The following is an 18,637-nucleotide window of genomic DNA, read 5'->3' as shown; positions in this document are numbered from 1 at the left end:
TTCTTCAGAAACTGAGCTTAAACGAAAGTCTTATTTATGTTAGTGGAATAATAATTAAGTCTGCAGATCCAAATCAGCAGTTTGTTATTCTCTTGCAAGAGTAGGCTGAATCAAAGCCTCTGTCAAAAATTAGAGCTGAAATACTGAATTAACATACCAAATAGTAGCAACTCTTCTACCTGGGACAGCGTTGACATGTACCCTTCTCATAAAAGCTCTGGAAACGTTGTAAGACTTGGACAAACACAGTGCATTCTCAGACTGCAGGGATGTTGCTGCTGAGCACTGCACACTCTGAGTGTGTTCTTGGCTGATGGAAACCTGTGCAGTTACTGGAGGAGCTTAGTGGAATGGGAGATGGTTACAGCTGCTCTATTAGGATGGCTTATCACTTTCTTGTGGGGCAAGATACAGCCTCTGTTCTCTTTTCCACCTGTGGAACTGGTATAATATTAATTAGACTATCATCAGGTTTCATTAGTGAAGCCCCATAAACCATAAAAGGAATGGCTCTATGGTTCCACTAAAACTTGGTATGTCATTTATGCTAAGTGGGTGAGCACAGATCAGTAGCCACGAAGATGCTGCTTTTCCAGAAATATGAAATATTTAGGTAAAATATCTAGGTAAAATCTGAACAGAAATATCATTACTGCCTGCTAAAATGGTGACCTCTTCCCTTCTAAATAGGTTCAACTCTCTTCTTGATGAGACTGCTGCACCTTCACCTTGAGTCCTAGGCGGCTGCAGGGGATCTGATCACCAAGGGAATCTGGCCCACTGAATTCATTCTGTGCGGTTGAATGAAAAGTGTGTGTCTTTTGAAGAACAGTGACTGAAAGAAATATTGATGACTGCCAGGGCATGTACAGAAAAGGACAAGAAAGTTACTACAACAGGGAAGACAAAGGGGCTTTGTTACTCTTTCTTGTAGGTTGTATATATTAATAGTAACAACTAAAGTTTTGTATTTTTTTCAGAGAAACATACAAGGCTTTTAGTTGTATTGTTTTATTTGCAGCTAACTGAATGAATTAAGTGGAAAATTGCACACAGTGCTTTGATTGTCTAACTGTGTATGTGAGGCTTTGGGAACAGTTTGTTATTCTAAAAGAACAGCACTAACAAGAAATCAGGCAACATATAATTGCTAGGCTGAGGGGCAGTTTGGGAAAGCACATATTTATTTATAAATTATTAAATAAAAGCACATAATATGTGGATCATCTCTCACTGCCTCCACACTTTGTACATTACTCATCTTCCTAAATTTCACATTCTCCAGGACATTGCTTCTTATAACTAGCGCAGGCATCAAAACCACCCACATCCAGGAAAGGAGATGCCTGTGCATTTGTTACAATGGGAGTTTTGGTTGTGGGACTCATCTAAGAATATGAGCTTTCAGTTCAAGGAAAGGACTCTTGACCAGGCTTTTGAAGGTTGGTTTACGTGCCTAAAATGCACATGAGCATCTGGGACTCTGTTCACGTAGCTTAAACTCTGGCTAGTGTTTCCTAGTGACTAGGTACCTTTGGAGATTTACAGCCAGCCAACACCTTAGAGGACTTAAGAAAAATTTAGTCATTAAATTTATCAAGATTCTCAAAAACTTTGGTATATAATTCCCATCAGTTTTGGTAAGAATGAGGTAACTTCTGGCTGTTCCATAGTTTTCTCTGCACGCTTAATACCTTACTACCTTAGGAAACACTGCCACTTTGCAAGACACAGAGGAGATAGATGGTAGTTGGACTTGCCAAGAAGGTGGAATGATACTTAATCCTCAGTGGTTTTGGCTACCAAATAGCTGTTCAGGCTCTCCTGGGGCGATGGTGCTGCCATTCTTTCCTTCAGCATAGACTCATGGGCTTTTTTCTAGGAGAGCAGAGGTAACTGTTATTGTTGGCTCAGCTCTTCACAGCTGTACACTGTTTACTTTCACCAAAAAAAAAAAAAAATCAAAACAAAGCAGCTTTGAAAATATTGAAATACTTGAGGAAATAAACCTTCATTTTTAACCCTGTTCTATTTGTCTCTCTCTGATACTAGAACCCATACAAAGCCAAATATAGACTTTAATCAGCTCAACAGGGAATAGTGTATGCCTTCCACCCCACTCTCTCCTGCACTGGTAGGGCTAAATCTCAGCTGTGCTCCTGTGCAGCCTTTGACTGAATTTTGTGGGACAGCCTCTATTCAACACTTGTGTGCACCGCAAAAGCTGTGCAATGAGTGCATATGAGCAATAGCTCACCTCTTTTTCCAGCAGGATGTGGGAAAGTTGCTGGATTAAATGCTTCTCAATCACAAAACTCGCTGTATCGGCGGCACTCAAAATATATGGCCTCTCAAACCCTTGTGAGTTCACAGCATTTAAAGATAAGTATTGCCAAGAAATGTGACTTGTTGAGGCCCACAATTAACTTTCTCAAAAGCAAGAATCTTATTTTTGCCTGCTGCGGAGAGAGGGTGCATCTCAAAGCAGCCTTAAGTTAAAGATAGATATAGCGTCTGGTTCAGATCACGATACGAAAAAAAGATTCAGGTTAATTAGTATTTATTCTTAGTTTATAGTTATTCCTTTTGGTTTGAGCTAACAGGCAGGAATTGGAGCCCCACGATGTTGTTTCTGTTGGGATGAGAGGTGAAAGAGAGAGGTGGTCTCCATGGTGAACACTCATGTAGGGATGGGAATGTCACTAAAGAAGGCTGGCCATTGCCTCTGGCCCTGTCAGCCTGCAGAGAGGATGCTCTGAGCAGTGACTCAGTGCTAGCAGGGAGGATAGGGTGTCCCAGGGCGTTATGGAGAAGAGGAAATGTCCTGGTTCCCTCCTCAGCCCGGTGACCTCACAGCTCCATGCCCACTTGACCCCTCTCTGCTGCCTGTTGCCCTTTCAGGGTGCTTTTGGCTACAGAGAGTGATAGTGCAAGGGTGAGTGAGCACCTGTCCGGCTGCCAGCGTGTGAAAAAGGTGGCTTTCCAGAGCCCTTCTAAGGCTTTCAATTCCCTTTTCTTGCCACTGTTCTCTGCAATACCACATGGGACGTACCAGCGACGCCATCACAGCTTGAATGCTGCTGCTTATCTTAAATGGACCTGGTTTTTGCCCAAGGTCTCCCCATGGTTCAAGCAGCCGGGAGGGGAAGGGGCCTCACAGATGGGAGACCAGACCTTCATGTTTTGCAAGTCCCATACATTTCCCCCCATCACTGTTCAGTTGGGGTCGAGATGTTCCTAGCAGGCCCTCCTGTGTATTTGGGCAGAGTGCGCCTTCCCCAGTAACCACAGGCATCATTTTATTCCCTCAGGCACACGCAGACAAGTTAGCTTCAATTCTGGGGGAGAACGCTCTGCTTTTTCACATGCCCACTTCCAGTGTCCAGGGGAAGGTCAGCCCCACAGTGGCTGGGCTCTGGGCCTCCTGCCCTGCAGCCATAGGGCACCACCTCTCCGGCTCTGTGACAGGATCCTCCCAGCAGGCAGGGCTGTGGGTAGAAAAGGGCTGTGGGCAGGGCACTCCCACCCTGATGGGCTGAGGAGGCGGCAGCTGGGCTGTGGCCTTCCTGGGCTGGTGTGGTGGCGTAGAGCATGGTGTGGATATGGTCAGGCAGCCTTTGCCTTGTGGAGATGGCTGCACAGGCAAGTCTGGAGGCCAGGCAGTGTACATAGATGTGGCTCCCCCTGCTCTCCTTTCCGGAAATGTTTGCTTTAAAGTCTAAATAAGGTCTAAATTCAGTTCTTCTCATGTGCTTTTGGCTGTCCTTCCCTGTCTGCCCTGTGGAGGAGCTGAGGAAGTGTTACTCCCCATCCAGCCACTTCAAGCAGAGCATTGGGATGAGGCTGAGCTTGTGGTGTTCACCAGTGCTTCTGTTAGCGGGGACCTTGATGTAAAGCTGCTGGGTTGAATATAGATAAAAATAGTATAGACTGTGTTTTTGATTGTAAGTTCACTTGCAGAAGGGTGGGAAAAGGACTTCCAAACTCGCACATAAGCAAAACAGGTGTCAATTTCTGCCTTGGAAAGGCCATGGTAGTCACTGTTCCAGTAATCTCCAGCCTTGGAGCACGGTGCTGTGCCTTGCAAAACTGTGCTATCACTAGCTCCTCAGTGGTCTGCAGCAGCCTCAGTGGACAAGACTCATCACTTTTAGCACAGGAAAATCCTAAATTTAAAACAAACCATGTATAACAAATGCTAAGAACACATATTTCAGGCCTTCTCATGCCAGCATAAAAAAGCTACTTAAGAAAAAGACTGGATTATATTTCATTGCTCACTTAATTGTGTAAGTTTTCTTATGTCTTACTGTGCTTGTATTAAAGGCCTATAACCAAGGCCAAATCCAAATTAAATCAGCCTATTATCAAGGCTAAATCCAAATTAAATCAGAGTATTTTCATGTCATTGTAGTGTTGAATATCAGCTGTTTTAGCAGGTCAACAAGATATTTGGGCCAAGCAGCCCAGTTCCTTGAGAATTTGCCTATGTAGATCTGTAGATTCTCTATTGGTTTGGCCACCATTTACAGTTAGTATGGCATCTTTATACTGCTCTTATGTATTCAAAGGTGTGGACACATGGCCTTAGAGATTATTAAGTGATTTAAGTCTGGCTTTGTTTCCCCTTGTTCTGCTCCCTCCCTCTGTTCTTTAATTAAAAGACTGAAATGTTTGTTCAATAAAGTCTTCCAATGGCCACCATCTTTTGTTGCTCCCAGAAAGAAGAGAACAGAATCCCTGTGATGGAAATGTGTGGACAGCAATGAATCTTCAGTGAACTTCAAACTGTATGGCAGCTACAGGTAAGCTCATAAATTAAGCTGTTACTATGGAAAGCACAAAGCTTAGAAGCCTTTTGTTCTTGCTCCTTGTGTTGACTCAGTTGTAAAATCAGTTTTATTTTGTGCTCAGATACAGTCTTTTGCATAGGCTGTGTTCTGCAGGTTCAGTGGACAAAGCTGACTTTGTGTTTGGAGATGTGATGAGGCTGGATGGGCAGTTGTGGTAGATGGGGTTAGGGGGATCTGCCAGCCTGGAAAGCACTAGAACTGGATTACAGTTGTGAAATGCTAGATCTGAAAGAGATTTTTACTGTGTCTTGCCTTTCCTTTTCCCTTGTGCTGTTGGTCAGTTTGGACTTGATGTCTAAGACCTCAGTTTTGGGGACTTGCATTGTTAATTCCTGCTTTTTGTTGTTCCAAAGTGATGGTGGTCCTCTCCAGCCTTTGCACCACATCTGAAAGCTCTGAGCAAGCAGAAACGTGTTCCAGGGCTGAACATAGACATCGTTGTCTGTATTAATGTCTAATTATGATAATTGGTTTTCAGAGTAAGCCTTTCTTTTAATATGAAATGTAAAATTACGCACTGCTCTGTGCTGTTGTCTTAGGTTTCCTACAGATTCAGGAAGGCTATACTAAATGTTGGTAACTACATACTTAAGAGCATGTTGTTGAGTTCACATTTTAAAATAGCTTTTCCATCACAAGGAAAAGCTGGTCCTTCCTTTTAACTGATAGCTTCTATCCTGTTGTATATATTTGTGGCAGTGTCTCTGGAATATATTTGTAAATATATCTGCTGTAATATATTTAACAAAGTTAATTGAATAATTCCTCTGTTTCCAGCATGTCTGAAATGACCACATACAGAATGTAATTAAAAATGCCATGCTGTGGTATTGGCTCTTTGACACCTTACTAGGAAAACCTTTTTCCTGTTTTAGAACAACTTCTATTTAAATTAGTGTCATTGACATGAGGGAAATAACCATATGTACCGAAGGGGACTGGCTAAAACTATTGTGTTAGAATGTTGTGAAGCATTTTCACAACAGAGGTCATTTCCAAAAACAAGCAATCCAATAGCATGGGAAGCCCATGGTTTTCAAATATTTGGGGTGTGTGGAGGGAAAAGGCTATAGGAGAGGCTTGTGGGAAATAAATGAGGGGGAAAAGGACGATGACTTTTTTACGTGGGTTACTGACTGGTTGACAGGTCAGACCATATATATTTTTCTGTCTTCCCATGACTGGCCAGGATCAAGCGAAGCATGTCTTGGGAATGAGGGGAGATCTCTTGGGTTCCCAAACATGATTGTCACACTTGGATTTGTAGAGTGTTAAGCCTTTGGTTTAGTTTCCCACACAGAGAAATGGAATGTGACTGAAGCCAGAGATTTACCCGTGAGCTTTCAGCAAGGGTTTATACAAACACAGCACAAGTGCCAAAGTATATGTACCTCTTGAGGTAACACCTCACAGTGTTATGTTAATTTTGGAACTTGTATAATTACTAAAAGAGTAAAAAGTATTTGGAAAAAACATATTTTTTTGAAAGGCTTTCTGCTGCTGGTTTTGGTTGAATCTACCTTACTGTACAGGCATGTTTTTTCATGTACTCTGCATAAGGAGAGCGCTCCTTGATAATAAAAAATTAGTAGGGCACAACAAGGGCATAGCACACTGTCTTGGTGCTCCTGTTGCCAGCTGCCCACCAGAGGGTCTCTCCAAAGTGGATGGCTTTGTCCAAGAGTGAGAAATTTATCTGCAGACCTGGCAAATTCCTGTCATGGGGGGGTATGATTGAAATTACATGTTCTTGGAAGAGCTCATAAGAAGTGTGTGCTTGAATATCCATGACTGTCCTTTCTCTCTTCTTTTAATTTGAGCTTTCTGCCTTCTGGGTACAAGGTCTCCTTTTTATGTGTATTTCCTAATACTTATAACTGAATGTAACTTTTATCTGTTTATGGGTTCAGAAGATGACCCTTTCCCACTGCACTGAATGCTTTCCCATTTTGCATGCATGATGCACAGAGTGTTGCACTATATACATACTGTTTTTCAATAGAACTAGGTTTTATTTCATGGAAGTAGCTAATTATAGAGAAAATTTGCAGATTAATGCAATTTCAGCAGATATGTGACAGACCTGTAAAATCATAGAATAGTTAGGGTTGGAAAGGACCTTAAGATCATCTAGTTCCAACCCCCCTGCCATGGGCAGGGACACCTCACACTAAACCATGTCACCCAAGGCTCTGTCCATCCTGGCCTTGAACACTGCCAGGGATGGAGCATTCACAGCTTCCCTGGGCAACACATTCCAGTGCCTCACCACCCTCACAGTAAAGAACTTCTTCACCTGACTGCTATGTTTTTTCAAACATGATGGACTGTGGCTTAGCAACTTCATTCGCCAGCTCCTTCAGGACCCACGGATGGATTTCATCAGGTCCCATGGACTTGTGCATGTTCAGGTTCTTAAGACGGTCTCGAACCATATCCTCTCCTACAGTGGGCCCAAGATCTTCATTCTCACAGTTCCTGTGTCTGCCTTCCAAGACATGGGTGGTGTGGTCAGAGCATTTGCCAGTGAAGACCGAGGCAAAGAAGTCATTCAGAACCTCAGCCATCTCCAAATCCAGGGTAGCCAGTTCTCCTGATAGCTTCCGGAGGGGGCCTGCATTGTCCCTAGTCTGTCTTTTATTCGCTACGTACCTATAGAATCCCTTCCTGTTATCCTTAACATCCCTAGCCAAGTTTAATTCTAACTGGGCCTTAGCCTTCCTAACCTGGTCCCTAGCTTCCCAGACAACATTACTGTATTCTTCCCAGGCTGCCTGTCCTTGCTTCTACCTTTTATAAGCCTCTTTTTTCCTTCAAAGTTTCCTCAGCAGCTCCTTATCCATCCAAGGAGGTCTTCTGGCCCTCCTGCTGCACTTCCTTCTAGTTGTGATGCAACACTCCTGAGCTTGTAGTAGGTGATCTTTGAACACCAACCAACAGCCTTGGCCCCCCCTGCCCTCTAGGGCTATATCCCATGGAACCTTACTAAGCAGGTTCCTGAAGAGGCCAAAGTCTGCTCTCTTGAAGTCCAGGGCAGTGACCTTGCTGCACGCTCTTCTCACTGTCCTGAGGATCTTGAACTCAACCATCTCATGATCGCTGCAACCAAGGCTACCCTGGAGCATCACATTTTCAGCCAGCCCTTCCCTGTTGGTGAGCACGAGGTCAAGCATGGCACCTCTCCTTGTCAGCTCCTCTATTACTTGCAGAAGGAAGTTGTCTTCCACACAATTGAGGAACCTCCTGGGTTGCTTGTGCCGGGCTGTACCGTCCTTCCAACAGATGTCACGATGGTTGAAGTCCCCCATGAGAACAAGGGCCTGTGAGTGTGAGGCTGTTCCTATCTGTCTGTAGAGTGCTTCATCCACAGATTCCTTTTGGTCAGGCAGTCTGTATTGTGATCCCCACAATAATGTCCGCCATCTCTGTTCTCCCTTTAACCCTGACCCACAAACGCTCTGTTGACTGCTCACCTGTCCCCAGAATAAGTATGTATGTTGAAGTGTTTCACTTTCTATAACCTTCCTTTTATCTTTGACTGCTAAAATGCAGGCTGTCAGAATTGATACCCTGTTTCCTTGGTGGCCCTTCGGATTTCAAGTGTGTTTGGTTAACTGTTGAGCTGAGTGTATTTAGGAGGGTGGACATTTTGCTGGCATTGTTTCAGTTTGAGGTAGAACAAAAATCGCTTTTGGACCAGTATGCTTGGTGTTTCTAGTGCCCTTGTAGTATAAGGAGTGGGCAGATGCTGTGGTGGGCGTGTAGCCTAAGTAATGCTCTACGGGTCTTCAGCTAGATGAGGCTATCATAGCGAGTGGGTTATTGCTACCAGCAGCAGTCCCCTTCAGTGCTGTAGGCCCTGCTTTGTTTGGAGGGAGGTGGAAGAGAGGAGATGGAGCATCTGCTATCCACAGCCAGGCTTTCCTGTCTTCAGTGAACCAGCAGAGCAGCCTGTTGCACTCTGGCATTGTCAGTACATCATCCTAGAGCAGAAGCTGGGTGTCTCAGTTGAAACACACTGCTTTCTCTTTTCAGAGAACTGTCTCCAAGTCTCCCAGGCCACATGCTTCTGTCCTCACTGAGGAACTGCAGTAATACCCAACCGTGCAATCTCCCTTTCCCTCTCCATATTCTTGGGAGAATAATGGACAATTCCAAGAAAGTTGCTCGCATGCTTAGGCAATTGGGCTCTATCTGTCCTGACATCTCTGTAACACTAAATGCAAACTTCAGCATTCCTGGAGCTCCTGTGTTTCTCCCTATGGACATTTCAGCCTGTTAAACTCATCCCTGGAAGAGCCCCGCTTTTCCACTTGGAGGTTGTAGTGTGCAGAATGGAAAACTTCATTGAAGTGTTGGAATAATCATTCCACAGACTTTCACAAAGCTGTGAATCCCTCTTCACAAGTTAAGTCACTTTTCCCAATTCTTACCTTCTTCCCTCAAGGCATAACCATTTGCTTCAGTAGATCCTTGACTGCATTGTCTGTTGCATGGCCCTTATTACAATACTACCCAAAGCATTCAAGATCTTTCATGAATTTTCTTTATGCTACTCACAATGGTTACAGAAGTGATACTTACAGAGAAAACATTAAAACAACCAAACAGCAACTGGGGGTATAGAACACACTGAAGGAGCAATGCCACTGCTGTCCTGGGTCCCCAGATGTGGTGTCCGAAAAGCTACAGCTACTTTCCCTTGTTACCTTAACTGTGCGAACAAGGGTGGAGAGGAAGCAAGAAGAGAAAGACATTTCCTCAGTGATTGCAACATGCCATGATATGTAGATCCCCTCTCCCTGCCCTGTGACAAGCATGTTGTAGGCCACAAAGTGCTGCAATCCTTATCAGGAATTTTTGGCCATTTTGTAAAAGAATTCCATCTTTGCTGTCATGTCTTCCTCCCTTGCTGAAAGGGGGACTGACTAAGTAGCAGTGCTTCAGTGGCAGATGCTATTGTGAAAATGGTTTGACGGTGATCTAACTGGAAATAAAACCCTCTTAAAGGTCTGGGCAGACATTTTCTTACCTCTTTATGGTACGGGTTCTGTTGACTGGTTCATTAAACCAGCCCACACAGTACTAAAAGTATGAACCCTGTTGCTTGTAAATGGCTGCTCTTCTTCCAAGCTGATACATGTGGGCCTTATAGTTGTGTCCTGCACTAGTACTCACTGGTGTATTAGAAACAATAATGGCAGTAACTGTTTGATATACCTAGTAACATTTTCTAATAGGAGAATAAAATGCCAGGATTGATGGTAGTTACCTGTTTTGCTCCTCTGAATGCAGTTAGCATGCAATCAACACTAGCTGTTTTCTTCTCAGCCTGAAATCACATTAACATTAGTCATGTAAAAAGCTACACTGTTTTGAAATAAATATTTATTAACATATCCTATTGTGGCTTATTTTTAGTCTGATGATGTGTTTGACTAGTATCTCATATGACCATGACATTTGTAAACAGAGGGAGGGTGTGTCACTGCCCTTTAGGTTGGCATTTTCTTGGTAATTGTTATCAGATTGTAATATTCAAAAGTCAGACCCTAAACTCGAGTTTTAGCAGTGCAGACAGGAGAGAACTTGAGGGAACTTGAGTTCTTGCGGTTACCAGCTTTCCTAGTTGCTTTTAGATATGTTTGCAGAGGGATGGTTCAGGTGCATAAATGCAGAGGACTAGTGTCATTTGAGATGCCCACACAGGTGGTGCCTGAACTTCAGCTATTGCTGCAGAGGAGCAGTGTCCTCCCAAGTGTCCTGTGCCATGCTCTCAGCCTTATGCAGGCATTGCAGATGCCCAGAAGTGGCTAAACTGTGTTGTACAAGTTTTGCAGGCAACTGGCTCTTGTCCTAGGTTTCTGCCAGCTGTTTTTCCATGGGTGTCACTACAGAAATACCTTCAGCACACAGCCATCTGCTGACACCTTGAGAGGAGATCCTCGTGCCTCCCACTGAGCAGGCACAGGCTCAATTCTCTTAGCTACTCCCTAGCTACTGCATCACTCACTGCAAGCTTGGCAATTCAGGCAGCCTACAGAGAGAGATGCATATACTTTTTCCCTCTGGTACTATTTAGGAAAATTTCCTCACTTGTATGAGAAAATACAGTGGTCTTGCCATCAAAAGATGGGGAAAAGCCTGAAAACTTTAACACTACCATGCTTTAAGGTGTAATGATTTTGGTTTCTTATACATAATTGAAATTTATATATATATATGTGAACCGTATCCATTGGTTTGAGGCTTATAGAGCTATTGTGCAGAAGATCAGCAAGTAGTTCAGAGGTGTGTGGGCTGCAGCTTGGCTGGCAGTGGTGGGCTGTGGAGGTCGTTGTGAGACCCAAGAAAGCCACCTGCTTTCTTACATCTCTGTTTCTGATGATGAACTGTAGAGAGAGAAAGTGTCTCTCACATTGTGGTACTTTCTCAGTACTGAACTGGTTTTCTCTATCGTAATTTTGGCAGCTGTCACAAGAGTGGTATGAGCTTTGAGACTGTGGGGATATGTCTTTTGTCTGAGGTGATGTTTGGGAGTTAGCTGGCAGATTTCGTGCCCCAGACATGAGGCTGAGGACACCAGTGGGGACATTTGTGCAGTCATCACACAACATTGGACATGATGTGAAATTCTGCCTTCAGACAGGTGGGCAGGTCTCCTGGTGCAGCAAGGTCAGCTCTTGGGTACTTCTCAACAGCTGTGCCTTCTGAGGAGAGGGACAAGGGCTGCCTCAGTGTGGCATGTCCTACGTACGGGACTGCTGCCTCCCACTTGTGCCGCTGCTGACAGGTGCTGTTGCTGACATACTGTTTCAGGCTGAGGAGGGGTATAAAACTGAAGGCCTGCTCCCATGCATGGAGGAAACAAGTTTAACTGACTGTAAATGGTATTTTCAAAATAAAGTAAGGGATCTGTCTCCACTCATTGCTATTTCCATCCCGCCACAGATTGCCACACACCTTCTCATCTTATGTGAGCACTCACGGGCATCATTCAGGTTGTGGTGGGTCAAAGCAAGTGCTTTCTGTGCCTCTCCTAGCCTGGCTGGGTTTGGCAAAAGCCTGCTCAACCACTGCTGCAGGGAGGTTTAAGTTCCTAAATCCCTTTCGCTTAAAAAATGTTGATCTGCAGAGATACAAAAGGTGGTGGATTGAATTACCAGTTATGCAGTGAAGAATGAATGAAAAAAACAAATGTAGGAAATGGGGAGTCAGTCAGCTTGTTACCTAGGAGAGGGGGATTTATGGGAATGCCGGAGTCCTTGCTGCCTTGGGGAAATGCTGTAATGACAGGCCAGTAAGGCAAGAAAGCACCAGAGGGCCTTGTCACTGTGTCACATTGATGGCACGGTTCAGTCCTCAGCTGGGTGGGTGAGTGAGTGGTGTCCGTTGCCTTTGCTTCAAACTCCTGGTCAACAAATAATGAGGTGATGGTTAAAATCCTTCAAAAAATTTTACAGGCCATGCCTTTTCCCATCTTCATTGTATTTTATTTAAATCAGTGGTGCTCAAGCAGGGTCTCTTTTCTCAGGAAAGAGTTCCTCCCAGCCCATGTGGGATCAGGGAGCTGTGCAGAGGCATATGTACCCGCAAAGACATTGGTGCTCAACAGATAGCCCAATTTCTCTTGGTTTATAAGGCATCCTGACTGACCTGCTGCAGTCCCAGCTGAGCTGAGAGCAGAGTGTGGCAGGAGGAGATCCACTCCCCACTTCTGGTTTTATCCTGAGGAATGGAGGCCCATTATAAAGTCAATGGCTTCTATCAGACCTGCAAAACTAAAGATAAATGCTAATTGCCAAAGCCTTTCTCAATATGAATGGGATACATCAGGTCCTGAAAAATGCACTTGCTGCTTTAGTTAAAAATAAATCAGTTCTTGGGCTTTTGCACATTTAAGCTTCCCTAAGTAAGCAATAGATTTTTTTAGAGGAAAAATTTTACTGGGGGCAATCCAGTGAATTACACTAAGGATAAACAGGAGCACTAGGAGACCCATATTAAAATCTTAGTTTTGCCAGCATTTCCCAACATATTCCTAGAAAAATGAGCTAAATCATTTATAAGACAAGAATTATCTTTCAGTGGTATACTTTTCTGATAAACCCAGAACAATGACAAGTTTGTTACACAAGGAATAAAATTCACCTTGTTGATGGGGTAATGTGATAACTAATTAGATAAAATGTTTTTGTAGTGGCTTTGACCCAGTGGAAAGGTAGCTGCTATCAGTTTGCTGGTTGCATGAAATCACTGAGGGGAATAGCATGTCTTGAAAGAAGCAATTGCTGAAATGACCCTCATTTGAATAGATTGAGTCAAAGGATTGTGCTATTCTCATATTCTTCATATTTTGTTATCTGTCCTTAGTGAGCTGGGAGAGCTGATGGAAGCACTGACTGATAAGCACTCCTGCTGTACAGTGAGAGTTCGGTTACTATGGGGGGCTTCCTCCCTGCCAGGATAAACTTGTTGCTGAAAGAATAGGGAAGGCCCCAAGAAGAGGCACTTCAGCAAAAAAAAATATGTACCAAAGTTGGTTTGTTTTGTTTTTTTTTTTTTTTTTTCCACTTTGTGACAGTGAGGCAGTCTTAGCATTTGTTTCACGGAAACCTCTGCAGTTGATCAAGATTGATCAAGACAGGCGATGAGTAAGATCATGCTCTGCTCATGAAAGCACCTTCTTCCAGAGACCACTGCTTGCTCCTAATCTGCTGCTAATTAGTCTCCACCCTGTGATAGTGACTCATTATATTCTTTGCCCTTTTCCATGGCTGCTTTTGGTGTGGAAACTGAAACAAATATTGCTCCCCTGCTGGAAATCATCATCCTGTCATCAAATTCATCAGCACCTGTAAGCCCAGACAAGAAGGGAATAGAGTTGCTTCTTTTTGGTCAGTGAACTTTGACAGAAATGTTCTGAAGTTCAGCCATGCTATGTTATGGTGATACACTGCATATAGCATCTGGCTAGTTTCTGTAATGTCACAAATTATTTTATTTGTTAAAACAGCAAAGCTATTAAGCAGCCTTTAAAGCTACCGTCAGGAAAAGGTGGAGGGATTCCACACTTGAGGTTCTTCAGTGCTTCTGTCAACTGTAGGTGCCTGTGTTTGTGCTTAGCCATAGCTTGCCATGAAATGCATTGCCTCCAGCCATGACTTCCCAGTTTATTTACAGGACTGTGCAGGATGTTGCCCTACAACTTACCTGTATCCGCTTGTTCCATGTATCACTGGATTAAATGCCTCCTGCTGTGACTCAGATGAACTGGGTTGAGACCCTCAGGACTTATGGAAGCAATTAGTTTAAGATGACCAACTTGCGAAGTTGCTTAGTGAGTTGCATAGTGGGTTACCGTAGCAGATGCACCCAGTCATCCCATTATGCCTTAACCAGTGCAGTGGGATAAAAGCCTCCTATCTGTATCCACTGTGATGGGTGGCTGCAAAGTTTTATTGTGTATGCCTAGGTAAAAGGAGCAAAACTGGAATGTGTCATTAAAAACTTTAATTAACAAATAGTAGCACACAGTCAACAGTTTGCCGTGAATTCATGTCTGATGCTGTATTGCTGCTTCCCCCGTTGTCTCTGAATCCCCAGTGTCTGCTGTTTCCTTTTCTTTAGCAATTTGGGGCTGGGTGGCATCTTAGCTTTGCAAGCAGGCTAGTGAATTGCAAAATGTAGTTCACATGGATGGCCAGCGTGTGTGTCTGCCCTGGCAGCTGGGATTCCTGGTCAGCTCTTGGTGGGGAATAAGAATACCAAAAACATGGCTGAGCCTTTCTGTCTGGGCTGCTGGGTCTTAGCAGAGTAGGGAGTGTAAGGGTGCTCTCCCAGGGCGCTGGCAGGAGGCTGCTGAGCCCTGCCCACAACAGTAAATTACTGCTTTTTTTCTTTGCTGTGGTCCTCTGCGTATTAGGATGATTGTGTTAATCCTGATGGAAGTAATTCCATCCATTGCACCTATATTGTGCTGACAAGAGGGTAGTGATTGTGTCTGAAAAGGCTGCATAGATGGTGACAATGATCAGTGATTAATCTGATGGAAGGATAAGAAGATTGTAATAAAATTATTTTTCTGTGCCACAGCAATTAAAAGAGTTGGAATAGACCAAGCATCCAGTAGCACCTCAAAGACTGGTGGCTTTTTCTACTTTTTCTCCATGTCCTTCTCTTAATAAGCATCTGTTGCAATAAAAGCAAAGATGCAGAAAGCGAGGAAAGAGAATCATCTGCACTCATGTGAGATGTTAAAATAAAGACAGCTTTTTGTGAACACCCTTGATGAAATTGTTCTATGGTAACACCAGAAGTTATGAAAGAAACAAATCCTCACCACTGAATATTTGTTCCTATTGCAGCAAGCCTTGGTAAAACTCAAGTAGTCCCTGACCTTACAGTAGTAGTTTACAGTATCAGTAGTTTCCTGCCATGACTCAGTGGCTGGAACAGTAATATCTGACAGTCGTTTTTTCCCTCTCTCTTTCCAGATCTCTTTTGATGCTTCTCAGAGTGGGCGGGGAGAGACGACTGACAGATACAGTCCTGGTTCTTGCCCTTCCTCTTGCCCCCTTCCTTTAAAGCAAAAAATAAATAAATCAACCTGCTTCTGCTTTTTCTGTTACTCTTAGTCCTCTTATCCCTCAGGCTTCCCTTTCACACATGTCCTTGACCAAATCTTACTTTCCTTTTTGTTCCCACTGGTGGTGTCTAGGTTTGCTGATAATGTCAGGGAAATACTGAGCTCATTCACTCCCTGACTTCTTCCTCACTGGTACTTTTCTACTCTCCAGATCAAACCTCTTTACATCCTCCCTTCCTCTGCAGTTATCTTGCTGTGCCTGCGCTGCTCTAATAAACTTGGCTACCAGTAGAGATAGGTTGAGTTTTGTATAGTCTGGGCTGGATATGGTCTATAGTTAAGGCTGGAGTAAAAGTTTGCTGAAAGACTGGGGCAATGTGGCCTTGAAGGTGCTAGCTCATCTTTGGGTCCTCCATACCTGGGGTAATGAGTGATAATGGAGTAAGACAGTGGCTAACCCAGTTGTGTGAAAATGGTCTTAATTCTGCCCTCTGGCCTTGCAGTCAAGGCTGAGCACCAGCAATTGATGTTTATTCCTGCCAATTGTCAGCAAGCCCTGAGATCTTCTCATGAGCACAGAATGAAACCCTCCTGATTCTGCAGCCTCCGGCCTAGAGATGGCAGAGCCAGCATAAAGCACTGGCACAGGGTTAGGGCAACTTGGAACAGGGAGACAGTTTCATTACATCCAGAGGGGCAGCCCTCCACCCTCCCTACAAAAGGTGTAAAAACCTACTTGTGGTTGTCAGTATGCCTTCTGACCCTGCTTAGCCTTTTGGTCTGGACAACACAGCAAAACGTCCTTGTCAAAGAAAAAGACTTGGGTCTTCGTGTACCAATATCAGTTTAACTTGCCCAGGTTCTCAAATGCTGTGTAGTGATCCTGATTCTGCAGCTTCTTTTCTGGACCTGAGGTCAAAATGAAGCGCAGGATGTTGGACTCCACTGATGACTGTCATGCTGATCATGCTCTGACAGACTGTTTCTGGGATCCCTTATGTTAATGTAGGCAATGAAGTAGGAATGTGTTTCAGGCTGAAAATTTGAGGGAAAGTCTACTGACACCAGTCCTCCATTTTTGTATCAGGGCATAAGCTTTGGCAATGGTCCTGGTTCTCCCCAACAAATGCACTATGCCTAATATGGAATCAGCCTAGAAATATGTCTTGGGCTGGAGAGTCACAAGATGAGTGAGACTGCAGACACTCAGGCTCACATTGGGGATATTAAACATTATCCAATGATTTTGGTCCTACAGCTTCTCTTCTGGGGACAGTGTTATAAACCTGACCCTGCTCTGGACGCCTCATCAGCAGTGTATTTCAGGCCAAAGTTACTTGGAAGCCACTACAATGTTTTGTTTAGGCTGTGATCTAAAGGTATTTGTTGGAAAAATTTGGAAAGAACTATTAGAGAATATTAAATTCGATCCTTCAGTTCCCCTATGCAGCATTTGCTAATATGAGAGACAGTGTTGTCTCTGTGACCTACATTCAGGATAACCTCTAATTGCAAAACAGGCAACAGAGCAGAATAACCAAGGCTTTTCATATGAAATATTAAGAAGAAATAATGTCATTTTATGGGGACCAGACTTCTTTTTAGCTTGCAGGACTTTTTTATGAACATCAGTGTTTTAGCTATACTCAAGGAAACTCTAGGGTAATTGGGTGAGACAGGAGGAATGCTTTTCAGGACTATGTGAAATAGAAACTAGTTTAATTTGCTTTATGTGAAACTGAAGAGACCAGCCCAATAAAAAAGGCAAATCTTTCATAAATTCTGCAGTGAGGCTTTGTAAATCTCTACTTCTGTGGAGTCTTCCTCATCGCTGTGTTGATGTCCACGTCAACAGGAGTGCGGTTTGGGACTCGATGTCCCTGAGGACGTGGTGGCAGGAGGTGGGATGTGCTGCTAGTGTAACTGCTTTCTTTATACCCTCTTGGCTGAAAGGAGAGGCTTTGGGTAGGCAGAGCTGGCTGACAACTTTCCTGTTGCAAGAGAGCACATTAGGCAACATAAGAATTTTTTTTTAAGTTGCTTTTGGTATCTTCAGACTAAATGTAAACACATGGTGAACTACTGTGCTTTGAAAATTGCTTTTTGTCTTTTCCTATACATCTTGGATGTTTACTTTTTTCCCCAATATATGCAATTTCCTATGAGAATTTAGCACTTCAAAGCCCTGGCAGACGCTTGTGTATATAACTATTTCAAAAAGCAAAGCCGACTTCCACTTTCCCATCGCTAGCCATTTCCACCAGAATCTTGCTTTCCACCTGAGCCCCGTGAGCTGTGAGCACACCTGACCTCGGGCACCTTTCAGACCGCGAGCACGCAAGATGCTCCCTCCGTGAGGCTCTCTGCAGCCCCACGCCAGTTGCGGCGGCTGTCCCCGGCGGCTGGGTGGCGGGCAGCGCAGGGCCCGCTCCGGGCACAGCCGGTCCGCCGGCTGCCTGCCCGGGGCCCCGCGCTCCGCCGGTGGCCGAGACGCCAGCGCCCTCTCTCGGCTCCGCACCGCCGGGCCCACCGCCCGGGGCGCGCGATGAGGGATCTGGCCGCAGCCGGGAGAAGCGGCGGAGGCAGCTCCGAACTTAACTGGGCAGCCCCCTGAACCCGGCGGCGGTGCAGTCCTGCGGAGTGGCTCTAGCCCTTCCCGGCGTACGGCGTGAGCCTGCGCCCCGTACCTGTGTGCACAGGATGTGCTCGATGCAGCTGGAGAAGGGTCAGGGCAAAGGCAAAATTCACAGCAATGCCCAAAGGACAATGCTTGTCTCCTGCTTGTAGCTCTGCTGAGAAGACTCCTTATTTTTGGATCCTTAAATGTTGAGGGATCTGGTATGCTAGAAGGAATGGAAACCTTCTGAAATTTTAGGTCTCAGTTAAGTTGCACTGGACAACAGAGAGAGGCTGCTGCTGAGAAGTAGCAGCATTTTCCTTGCAAACCTGTGCTTGATGGCTGCTTTCCCCCAGTTACTTCCTCAAAACCAAGTCCTGTCAGTGAAGGCATTTTATTCTAATAAGGAAACAATTCAACAACATTCTGAAGCCTCTCAAATTCATGTAAGGATAGAGTCACGGGCTCTCGATCTCTGCCGGTTCAGGACACTGCCCTGATTAAGTCAGGAGCTCTTGGGAGACATCAGATACTGAAAGTGAGAAGATCGGGTCTGGCTGAATAACAACAATAACCAAA

General features: G+C 44.5%; 1 protein-coding gene across 20 annotated transcripts in view; it reads left to right on the top strand.

Moving 5' to 3' along the window:
* RTKN2 (rhotekin 2) overlaps window positions 1-18,637 on the top strand; it is a 225,283-nt gene that overhangs the window by 62,940 nt on the left and 143,706 nt on the right. For 16 of the 20 annotated variants that reach the window (XM_065670904.1, XM_065670900.1, XM_065670901.1 and 13 more), the window contains 2 exons: window positions 691-930; window positions 4,722-4,805. The gene's annotated coding sequence lies outside the window, so the exon portion shown is untranslated. Of the gene's footprint in view, window positions 1-690; window positions 931-3,059; window positions 3,643-4,721; window positions 4,806-18,637 lie in introns of those variants that run through there. The other 4 variants (XM_065670907.1, XM_065670899.1, XM_065670898.1 and 1 more) reach the window with 3 other exon arrangements.

Source organism: Lathamus discolor, chromosome 3 (assembly GCF_037157495.1).
Source record: "Lathamus discolor isolate bLatDis1 chromosome 3, bLatDis1.hap1, whole genome shotgun sequence".
Lineage (NCBI taxonomy): Eukaryota > Metazoa > Chordata > Aves > Psittaciformes > Psittacidae > Lathamus > Lathamus discolor.
This window is presented reverse-complemented; position numbering and strand designations above follow the sequence as displayed.